Below are 10,414 nucleotides of genomic sequence, written 5' to 3'. Positions count from 1 at the left end.
CTGCCTCGCTCCGTGAGCTTGGGCAAGTCACTTAACCTCCCCATAGTGTCAGGCCAAAGCACTTTAAAAAATGTATCAGGCCTCAAACAATGGTGAGACTGTCTTAAAAATATGATTTTTTTTTCAATTATTTTCATTTGTCTTCTGGGCTCGGAGCACTCGGGGTCATACTCAGGTCACAGTTTCAAGCTTTTCTGTATGACCACAACAGCTAGAAAGCTGGGGTGCTTACGTAATCACGTGATTCCGGGAGCTGGGGCTTTAATGAAAACACCAAATACAGTGAGCATTGGCAACAGTATGTTTTTCAGCCTCCGCAGCAGTGAATGTTTATCACGTGCTCTAAGATCTGCAGCTGACGAGTACTTAAGGAGAGCAAAGTGCAGTTATCTGGAGGGTGTTGCCTATACCAAATGCCTCCTGCATCACTTAGAGCTCCCTACACTGGTTTCCTCAGCTCCCGCCCCTTGGACCTTTGTCCCCACACTGTAGCCCACCTTTGAACCTCGGCAGCTGTTGGGGCGAGGTTGGGAGCAGGCTGGGGGAAAGGCCACGCCAAGAGGGAGATAGGAAGTGAAGAGGAAGGCGCTGGCTTTGGGGGCTCTGCAGATCAGCACCCCTGAAATATTGTAGGGCCCAGCTACCTGGAGGCTGTAGTAGAACGTGACTAGACCAAACCCTTTGCTGGTGAGTGCCTGCTGCTAGAGGGGTGCTGCTTCTGGTGGGTTAATGCTGGTTCTCGACCCACAAACGGCTCATAGAGAGGAAGGAAGGTCCCGTGGTTAGGACCCTGCCCAAGTGACCTGAGACAAATTCCCCGGAGACTCCCTGGGGCAAGCCCCTTCTCGGTGTCTCAGTTCCTCCCCCATCGCATTGGTATCTGCGACTGCAAGGTACTGAGACGCTGCAGTGCCCGGGGCTGGAGAAGTACTCAGGGCTTGTCTTCACTGGGATATTAGCTCACAGTATAACGCCCGTGTTGCCCCTAACCTGCCTCCGGTCCACACACACATGCACAAATCTCTAGCTTGGGGCTGGCGTGGCGCTCGCTGGTGCAGTGAAGATGAACCCTCTGAGGCTTCATGGAGTGCTCCCAAGCCTTCCGGCTCCAGCGCTTCCCCTTTGGGGGAGCTGAGTTATGAACTCGCAGGGGAGCAGGTTCCCGGAGGAGCAGGTTGGAACCAAGCTCCCCTAAGTCATCAACGACGCGCCCGGCTCAGCAGGACCCAGAACCCGGCATCTGCCCTCTAAACCAGGCAGGAAAGGTCACAGAACCCAGAAGCCAGGCTGCGTTGGGCCCCGGTAACGCATGGAACCCGCTGTCTTGGCGGTCAGGGAGGGCAGCTGGGCCCTGGCTATGGGACCACCGGGGTTGAGCCCACACCATAGTCTTCTAAGGCTAGATTCATCCCTGTTGCAGTGCAGAGCCGGGAGGGAGAGGTGGCAGCTGGCCTCTGCCCTATCCTGGGGCTGGTTTGCCCCAGGCCCCCTAGCAGCCTCAAAGCAGCCAGCGCAAAGGACCACCCCAGCCACACCCCCTCCGCCCCTTCTCCACCTCCTATGCGAGCGGCTGGTGGGGGGCAGATAGAGGTGGCAAAGCTGCCACTGCACCCTCGGGGGATTCTTCCGGCTGTCATGCAAATAGTCACAGTGCGGTCAGTGCCCTTAAACTGGGCTGGGCTGGCAGTGCCGACGTCTGGGGGTAGGGCAGCAGAGGGAGATGGAAGGGAAGGTGCCGGACTGGAGAGTAGAACAGAACGAGCGTTGCTTTTGCAACAGTCCCACCTTTAAAACATCTTTGCTGCATGTCATGGGGCTCAGTGGCAGAACTGCCGGGTGAAACCAGCTCCTGGGTTATGCAGCAGAGGGGGGAAGGAGGTGCCAGACTAGATGATCCCAATGGCTTTATAACCCAGAGCCCCCCCCATCTCAATCAGCTCCCACTGGCTCAGCAGAGAAGCCAAGGGGAAAATGGGCTGTAAGGACTGAGCTCCCCTCCCATCTCTCCGTGGCCGGGCACAGCGATGGGGGCAGCAGGGGCACCTGTTCACGTCCAGTAGCCGCTGGAAGTCGGTGCCAGGAGAGAGCTGTGCCGTGGGCCCCAGTGTGTGTTGCAGACGGGTGTTCACATCCGTGTGGTGCTGAGCTGTGCCATAAAGCCAGAGCAAGCACTAGAGGGGGGCCCAAGCTCGGGGCTAGTAGCCCTGCAGTCGGCTGTCTCCCACAGCGGCCAGCACCCCAGGAAGGGATGATCTGCCCTCAGGGGAAATTCCCTCCTGACCTCCACTAGCTGGAGGTTGGTTTACGCCTGAAGCTTGACAGAACGAGCCTGGGGGTCAGTCCAGCTAAAGGCACATGGGGAGGTAGCGTGTATGTGTAACTTACACTGCAAATAGGCTGTCACGCTGGTATCTTTCACAGCACCAAGTTAGGTAATGTTGTCCAGCGGGTAGAGGACTGTCCTGGGACTTAGGGCTGGGTTCTACTCCTGGCTCGCTGGGTGATCTTGGGCAAGTCACTGCCCCTCTCTGTGCCTCAGTTTCCGCATCTGTTAAATGGGGATAATGACACTTCCCCCCTGTTGTAAAGTGCTTTGAATGCTAGGGGAGAGCTAGGGATTAGTGTTATTAAATCCCCCCATCTCCTTTTGAAAGCCAGAGTGGCTTTACAGGGAAGCAGTGCCACGCCTGGATAGCCCCAGGAAGCCGCAGTTTGCTATTAGAACTGTAGCACCAGGCGGCGCCGGCTGAGATGATGACCTCACCCGCTGGGCACTGCGCAGCCACAGAGCGTGAAACAGTCCCTTCCCCCAAACACCTGACAGTCTAAAGCGACAAACCAGCCACTGGAAGCAAGCGCCGGGAACTGAGACGCAGAGACATTCACGACTTGATCCAATGCCCATAGAGATCAAGGCAATGGGAATCAAATCAGCTATAAGTCATTGTCCCAGGCCACAAGTGGCGGAGCTGGGACTAGAACCCAGGGATCTGGAGGCCCAGCCTTCCTCTGCCAGGGCTCTTCAAACCTCCTGCAGCCTGAATATGCTGAAGTCGCACCTGGCCAGGTGCAGTTTTTCACTCCGCCTAGAGCTCAAGGGTTAGAGAGAGTGGACGGATGTATCTACAGCTGGGAGAGGGAGATGCTTATTGGGAGGCTGAGTCTGGCTCGAACCCAGGTTCTCGGCCCGGGCTGACATAGCTGGGCTGACGCAAACAGGGTGAGGAGCGGTGGCGTAAACTGCACCTATGCCCGGATGCAATGGGAGTCTGGTGACAGACGTGCACTCTCTGCCGTGGCCCTGCTGGGGGACCTTGGACAAGGCAGATCCTCTCTCTGTGCCTTTGCGTCTCCTCCTACTCCATTGTCTGTCTAATCTATTTAGACCGGACGTTCTGTCTGTCAGTCTGTGACCGCGCCATGCCTGGCCCAACAAAGTCCTGATCTCAGCTCGGGTGCGTAGGTGCTACCATACTACACAACATCAGGCGTAACGTCACTGGTATTATTATTATCCATACTGCAGTATCACCTAGGTGCTCCAGGTGTGGATCAGGACCCATGGGCAATAGGCGCTGTACCAACGTAGAACAGAAAGCCAGGCCCTGCCCCGAGGGGTTTACACTCTACAATTAAAACTCAGCCCCTGTCTCATCTCCAGTCTATTGCCTGAGTGACCGTTTGTCACTGGCGCTGTGGTTCATGGCCTGCAGGGGACTAGTCTATAGCCCCCTGCCCAGCAGAGCGCATCATTCCCTCGTTCCTGAAACGCTACGCTCAGGGCCGGCTCCAGCATTTCTGCCACCCCAAGCAAAAAAAAAAAAAAAAAAGCCGCGATCGCGATCAGCGGCGGCAATTGGAAAAAAAAAAAAAAGCCGCGATCGGCGGCGGCAGTTCAGTGGCAGGTCCTTCGCTCCTAGAGGGAGTGAGGGACCTGCCGCCCCTCTCCCTTGGCCGCCCCAAGCACCGGCTTGTTAAGCTAGTGCCTGGAGCCGGCCCTGGCTACGCCGTAGCTGGGTACACGCCCCTGAGATCCCCGGGCAGCTGCTCAGTGCCACAAAGGAGCAGAGAGTCACAGCAGGGGCTTAAATCCTTGCGAAAGAAAACCACGGTGCAAGCGCCTCGGGGCCCACGTGCACAGCCGGCTCCAGGCCCCACCGAAGGAAGCAGGTGCTTGGGGCGGCCAATGGAAAGGGGCGGCACGTCCAGGTCTCCGGCGGCGAGTCCCTCAGGCCCTCTCTTCCTCTTTGAGCTGCCACCGAAGTGCCGCCGAGGAGGAAGACAGGGAGCGAAGGACCAGCTGCCGAATTGCTTTATCTTTCTTTTTTTTTTTTCGCTGCGCCACTTGGGGCCGCAAAAAAGCTGGAGCCGGCCCTGCCCACGTGTTCCTGGGATGGGAGGGAGACATTGGGCTCACCCATGGCCTGGCGCTTTGGGCTTATTTTAAACAACGTTTGCAGGATTGGGGCCATTTTCATCATGAGTTTTCCTGCAGGTCAGTGGCAGAGCAGGGATAGAACCCAGGACTTCCCACCCCCAGGGCCACGTGGCCACCCCTACTCTAAATCCATCTCTACGGTACAGCTCTCACTCCTAAGCACTTCTCCCTGGCTAGCAGCTGCCCCCACCACTGCAGGCCTGGGTCCTGTGGGGAGCTGGGCCTGCCCACGCACCCAGCAGAACCACTGGTTGACCCTACAGGAGCAGCGGATGCTTGACTGGCCGCTCCTTCTGGGCGGGGCTTGCGTAAGATCAGCCAAGCAGGAAGCGAGAGAGCAGAAGAGGCATGCAAGCCGAAATGCAGGCTGGCAGGAGCACAAGCGCTGTATCAGATAATGCCCTTATGGTTTTCGTTCATGCTCATGCAATATAGATCAGCCGGCTCCAGGGTGCCGTTCCAGGGGAAATAGAGCATGCCGTGAAATTAGATTGGAAACCGAAAGGCAGGCTCCCCGCCTCACGGGCATCTCCCCGTCTCAGTCTTGAACCCAAAGGCCTGTCATGGTACCACGGAGCCACCGGGCAGAAAGAGACGCTCCCTCCCAGCTGAGACATAAAGCCATAGGGCCTGACATCCCATAATAAACAACATCCCCTGCTACAAATAGCGAGAGGGAGGATGCAAGCCCCCGTGTCCTGGCCAAATGTCAAATCAGCTAATCTCATATGTTCCTGCCCTTCCTTGGCTGTTCCATCCCGCTCCCCTATCCTGCTAGTCTGGTCTCTGGGGCAGGAGCTGTCTCCTACTCTGTGATTGTGCAGCGCCTAGCACAAGGGGGCCATGTTTTTGACTGCTTCCTCAGCGCTACCCTAATGAACAGGACTAGTAATGGATAGCCCAGTGTCAGGGAGCTCTCGGCCTGGGCCCCTGGCAACTGCATTCCAGGGCTGGGTGAGATGGGAACTTGCATTCGAGCTTGTTACGCTGGTAACTCTGGCAGATGGTCCTCTGGAAAAGTGCAATAAAACCGGGTCCTGACTGCCCCGGGGCAATTCACTAGGTACTCAGGGCCCACCTTTTGCCCTTGCTCTGCCCCCAGCTCCACTCCTGATGGCTACAGCCCCACAGCAACTCTGTGGATAACGTAACATGCACAGAACAGCAGCAGGAGAGATCTTGGAGCAATAGCTCAGGTGTGAACAATCCTCTCATCTCAATGCAGTGGTTCCAATGTTCACATTAGCTATTTCGTTCTCTAATCCAGTACACGTGGAGGTCATTGCCACTGTCTCCTTGTGCTCACTTCAGGAGCGATTGGCCTGAAAACTAGAAGGTCACTCACCAGATTTGCTGACGGAGGAGACAGCAGCATTGGCATTGTGACGCTGCAAAGCCCTGGGACCAGATAAGCCCAGCTCATTTGCACAGGCTCCAGGGTGTGAATAAGCATGTAGCTCCGCTGGGGAGTTTGGTTCTGGGGCCATAGAGCAGCTGTGGTTCAAAGCCCCAGTGTGGACGCACTGCCCTGGGCTCCCCCCGGCTATTCCATTATCCCATTTCTGGCGGGCTTTACCCCAGTAGGGCTCATGCCCTTTCTATCACACTACACATGCAGCATCCACTTCCACCAGGAGCATTTAGCTGGTTACCGCACAGAGCGAGACTTCCAAGGCTCTTGTAAGTCCATACGGACCCGTGGACAGCAGTGGACTATGCCAATTCACCCCTCCCTGAGGGCTTGGTTCATGGTGCCTGTAAACAGAGCCGTTCTGGAACTTAGTTCATTAGCCAAGGGGGAGAGGAAGCACAGTGGTAAAGATTTTGATCTTGTTTTGCATTAAGACTCATGCATCGAGTACGGCATGACTAGCAAGGAACTGAGCAGAAGCCATCATAGGTTATTGAGCTCACTACAGAGCTGAGTGAAATTCTCTGGCCTGGGTGATCACATAGTCCCTGCTGGCCTTAACTGAATGAAACTCTATGAGACGAGCATTTGTACCCAGTTAGAGGGTTCAAGTGACTTGCCCACGTCCACAGAGCAAGGCAGTGGCACAGTCAAGATTAGAACCCATGGCTCCCGGCACCTACCCCTGCAGCTCATGCCCCAAACCCTGCCCCCTATCTGATGAGACCCCCGTTGAATGTAGCACGATGTTGCTGTTACAGTTCCGGCCATCTGTGCCTATACGGATTTCACTTTTCTTCCTAAAGAGTCTCCCGCCTGCTATATCAGCCCTTGTCTTGACGGATGAAAAGGAGCTGTTAACCAAGCTGAAAATTACTGGAAGTTTAAGTACAAGTAGTCAGGACTTGATCACACTTATAAAGTGCAAACAGAATAAAGTCCAGAGCAGTAATATATATACTTGGTGCTTTAAAAGGGCCAATTTCACAACGCTGAAAATAATTAGGAGCCAGATCTGCTGGGAGGAAACATTTAATCAGAAAACTGTTACTGATCATTGGGAATTGTTTAAGAAGACTTTAGTAGATTCCCAAAAAGCCACAATTGAGGACAATGGCCATAGTGGTTAAAAAGCTGATTTAGAGGGGAAGTGAAGGCAGCTATAAAAATAACATAACAAATGGAAGAAAGGGGAAGTTGGTAGTACTGAATATAAATCAGAAGCTAGGAAGTGTAGAAGATTGATAAGGGAAACAAAGAGATACAAGGAGAAATCTATGGCCAGCAGCGTTAAGGACAACATGCAGTAGTTTCTAAAGTATAGTAGGAACAAAAAGAATTCTGACAATGGTATCGGTCCATTACTCGATGGAAATGATAGGATTATCAGTAATAATGCAGGAAAGGCAAATATTTCTGTTCTGTATGGGGGGGAGGGGGAAGACAGTCTCATCACATGATGTTGCTAACACTTGCAGGAGGATGTCAAACAGCAGCTACTGAAGTTAGCATGAAGAGGGGTTTAGCCAACTCTGCCAGGCTCTCAGCCTGAGCTCTCAGGGCTTTCAAAGTTACTGCCTAGCCCGTCCATCAGTTTATTATTTCCCTACTAGATGCACTCTCCCGCTTTGCTCCATCTTGTCTATTTAAAAAATAAATACAAAGCTTAAACGGAAACTAAAGAAAATTTCCAGCCACAAAAATGTCCCTCAGGGTGAGGTCAGGGCGGGGCAGAGTAAAGGGTAAAATAAGTTTCAGACTCGAGTTTATTTAGCGCTGCCTTTTGGAAAGGAAAATACCCACATTGTTTTTGCAGCTTACACAAATATTGTCTGCTCCAATTCTAGACAAGCAAGCTGCTGTGAAGAAGCCAGGCAGTCACTTGCGATATGCAACATCTGCTGCAAATCAGCATTCGACCGTAAATTCTAACGGCACAGAGGGGTTTGTTCCCAGAGAGAGAGAGAGAGAAAAACTCCTCCAGCCCTGGGCCTGCATTCCCTTGAAAGACAAACTTAGCTCCAAGCAAAAACCCCACGAGGAGCTTCTGTTCTTTTATGTTCCTCTGTTGTTGCACTGCTGGTCCCAGCAGGGACCATTTTAGACGCTGGCCAATTATGGTCTGAAACAGATTATTACGGCCGAAAGCTAAGAGGAGATGACGCTTCAGAGGCCACGCAGTGTGCGTGGAGGTGGGGCAAGCTGGTTAATGGGGAGAGGGGGAATCACACATGATATAGGCCAAAGGCCTAGGACACAAAGGAAGGGGTTCATTCAGCCACCTGGCCACATGCGTTCCAGGCCACTGGAGCTCTGTTCATGGAGGGTCAACGGAGCAGCCCCCAAGCAGCCTGTGAGTTAAAAACAGTTCCTGATGTCCTAACGCAGAAGTAGCGGGTACTCTTGTTTATTATGGTAGCACTTCGAGGCTCCAAGAGAGATCAGGGCCCCACCGCGCTAGGCGCTGCACGTTCACCGACTAAGAGGCCATCCTTCAGGGCAGAGTTCCTAACCTACACCGGCAGCACAGCTGTGCTGTCTACAGGGCTGCCAGGTGTGAGCGAGAGGAAAGAACTTCTAAGCCTGGGCTAGGAGCCTTATTTTTGCTCTGTTGCTGCAAAGCAGTTGCAATGTCACATGCCCCAGCGGCCAGCCCAGGGATGGTGTAGCGTTCTAGACAGGTTGCAGCAGGTTATAGCAACAGAGTAAACACAGAGCTATAAATAGCAGAGGGCGTGGTCAGCAGGTGAGTTTCTCCAGTGAACAAGGTACCCAAAGCAGGCACTGCTGTGCTATAAAAATCACAGTGAGACGCCAGTTCTAATTATATTTTGCTTGTCTGTAAGGTGGCACAGCTGGGGCTCTCCAAGCGCTTGGCAAAGGAATGAAGTGGTATTCTACTGAGAAGAGAGATGGGGAAACTGAGGCACCGGGCACAGCAAGACACCATGACGCACCTGAGGTCACACAATGAGGCAGGGGCCGAGCTGACTTCCAGATCCTTGCTCTACCCAGGGGATCACGCTCCCCCGCAGCAGGGAACAGAACCCAGGAGTCCTGACTCCCAGGCTTCCAGCTCAGATTCCTAGAATTCAAGAGTCTCAATCTGACGTGCAACTTTAATGCGAGGTAAATGCTTTCCCACTGAGCCGCAATCAGAGAAGGACCTTTGACTTGCTGGGGAGGAGTGTCCAGGGGGAGCCAATGCTACAGATCCAGCCATGGCAGGGCAGGGCAGGGCAGGGCAGCTATCCCCATCCTTGAACAGTAAGTTAGGCCCAGCCCTTCAAGCTAGGTGAGACTGTTTGGATTCTAAGTGGAAATAGTTCCCTCTGCTCCCGCCCAAGGAGCTGGCTGTGTGTCTCCAAGACACGGCTGGTGCTAGAGCCAACACACACACACACACACACACACACACACACACACAACCCCCTGCACCCCCATTTCGATGCGGCAGCGCACATTGGAGAGGGAGCTGGAGTCCAGTCGGCCTTGCACATCCTCCTCAGCCATCCACTCAGGCTACACTGCCGCCCCAGAAGCTAGAAACATCCCCTGGTGAGCCCGTTGCCTGTGGGCAACACAGAAGCTCGGGGCCTTTTGCTAGAGTCACTCACTCCCGGAAGGCGGCATGGCCGAGGCACTGTTACCTGCACACATTCGGACACCCCACCTTTTCCCAGGCCGTAGGGCTCCGGGCGAAAAGCACCTGCCCTTACCCAATCCGTAGGGCTCAGGGTGCAACTAACCTGGTCAATATAAGTACCCACCCCCTTTCCCAATCCATAGGGCTCTGGCTGTATACTACTTCTGCAGGTGTGCAGGACCTTTTACCAGTGAAAGAACCTTACACAATAATATCCTACATCACCTCCATTGATTAACAATCACCCAAACCAGACTGCACACGCTACACAGACAGGGCTCACCGCTCCCCATAAGACAGATGACCTTTTCTTCATGGCCAGTCAGGATCAGGTCCATCTGGGGGACTTCAGTCTCTGCACAGCATCATTGGCAGAGTGTTGAGGTCTGGCCGCTCTGATCTTTGGGGCTGGGTCCTGGAGTTGGTTCCCAAAGAACTTCCTTTTGGACCCCAGTTTAGAGAGTGAATTTAAGTCTTTTTTAGCTGTACCTTAACCAATCCTAACATAGCGTAACAAAATTCTCTAACCAGTCCTATCCCACCACCTTAATTAATTTACGCCTAGCAAAATTAATTATGTAACAGACAGAAACAATTAAAGAACCAGAGACCATACAGATAAACAATAGGGAAGTGGGGACCAGAATGACAAAACAACAAAGAAATGAGGATTTCACAACTATTGAGAAGTGGTTTCTTGCCAGACAGATGCCGTCAGACTAAGTTTTCTTTAACCATCTCAAGATCTGTTTCTTTATCTGGCGATAGTGGTGCCATTAGGACAGGGTCTCCTTTCTTAACAGCCTGATATTACAGTGTTTTAATGTAATGTAGATGGAATATGAGGATGGGACTTCCTGCTAACGGTTACTGCTCGGCCGCTCTTTTAATCTGGCTGCAGACGAAGGCCTTAGGCCAG

The sequence above is a fragment of the Trachemys scripta genome, chromosome 24, assembly GCF_013100865.1.
Source record: "Trachemys scripta elegans isolate TJP31775 chromosome 24, CAS_Tse_1.0, whole genome shotgun sequence".
NCBI lineage: Eukaryota > Metazoa > Chordata > Testudines > Emydidae > Trachemys > Trachemys scripta.
This window is presented reverse-complemented; position numbering follows the sequence as displayed.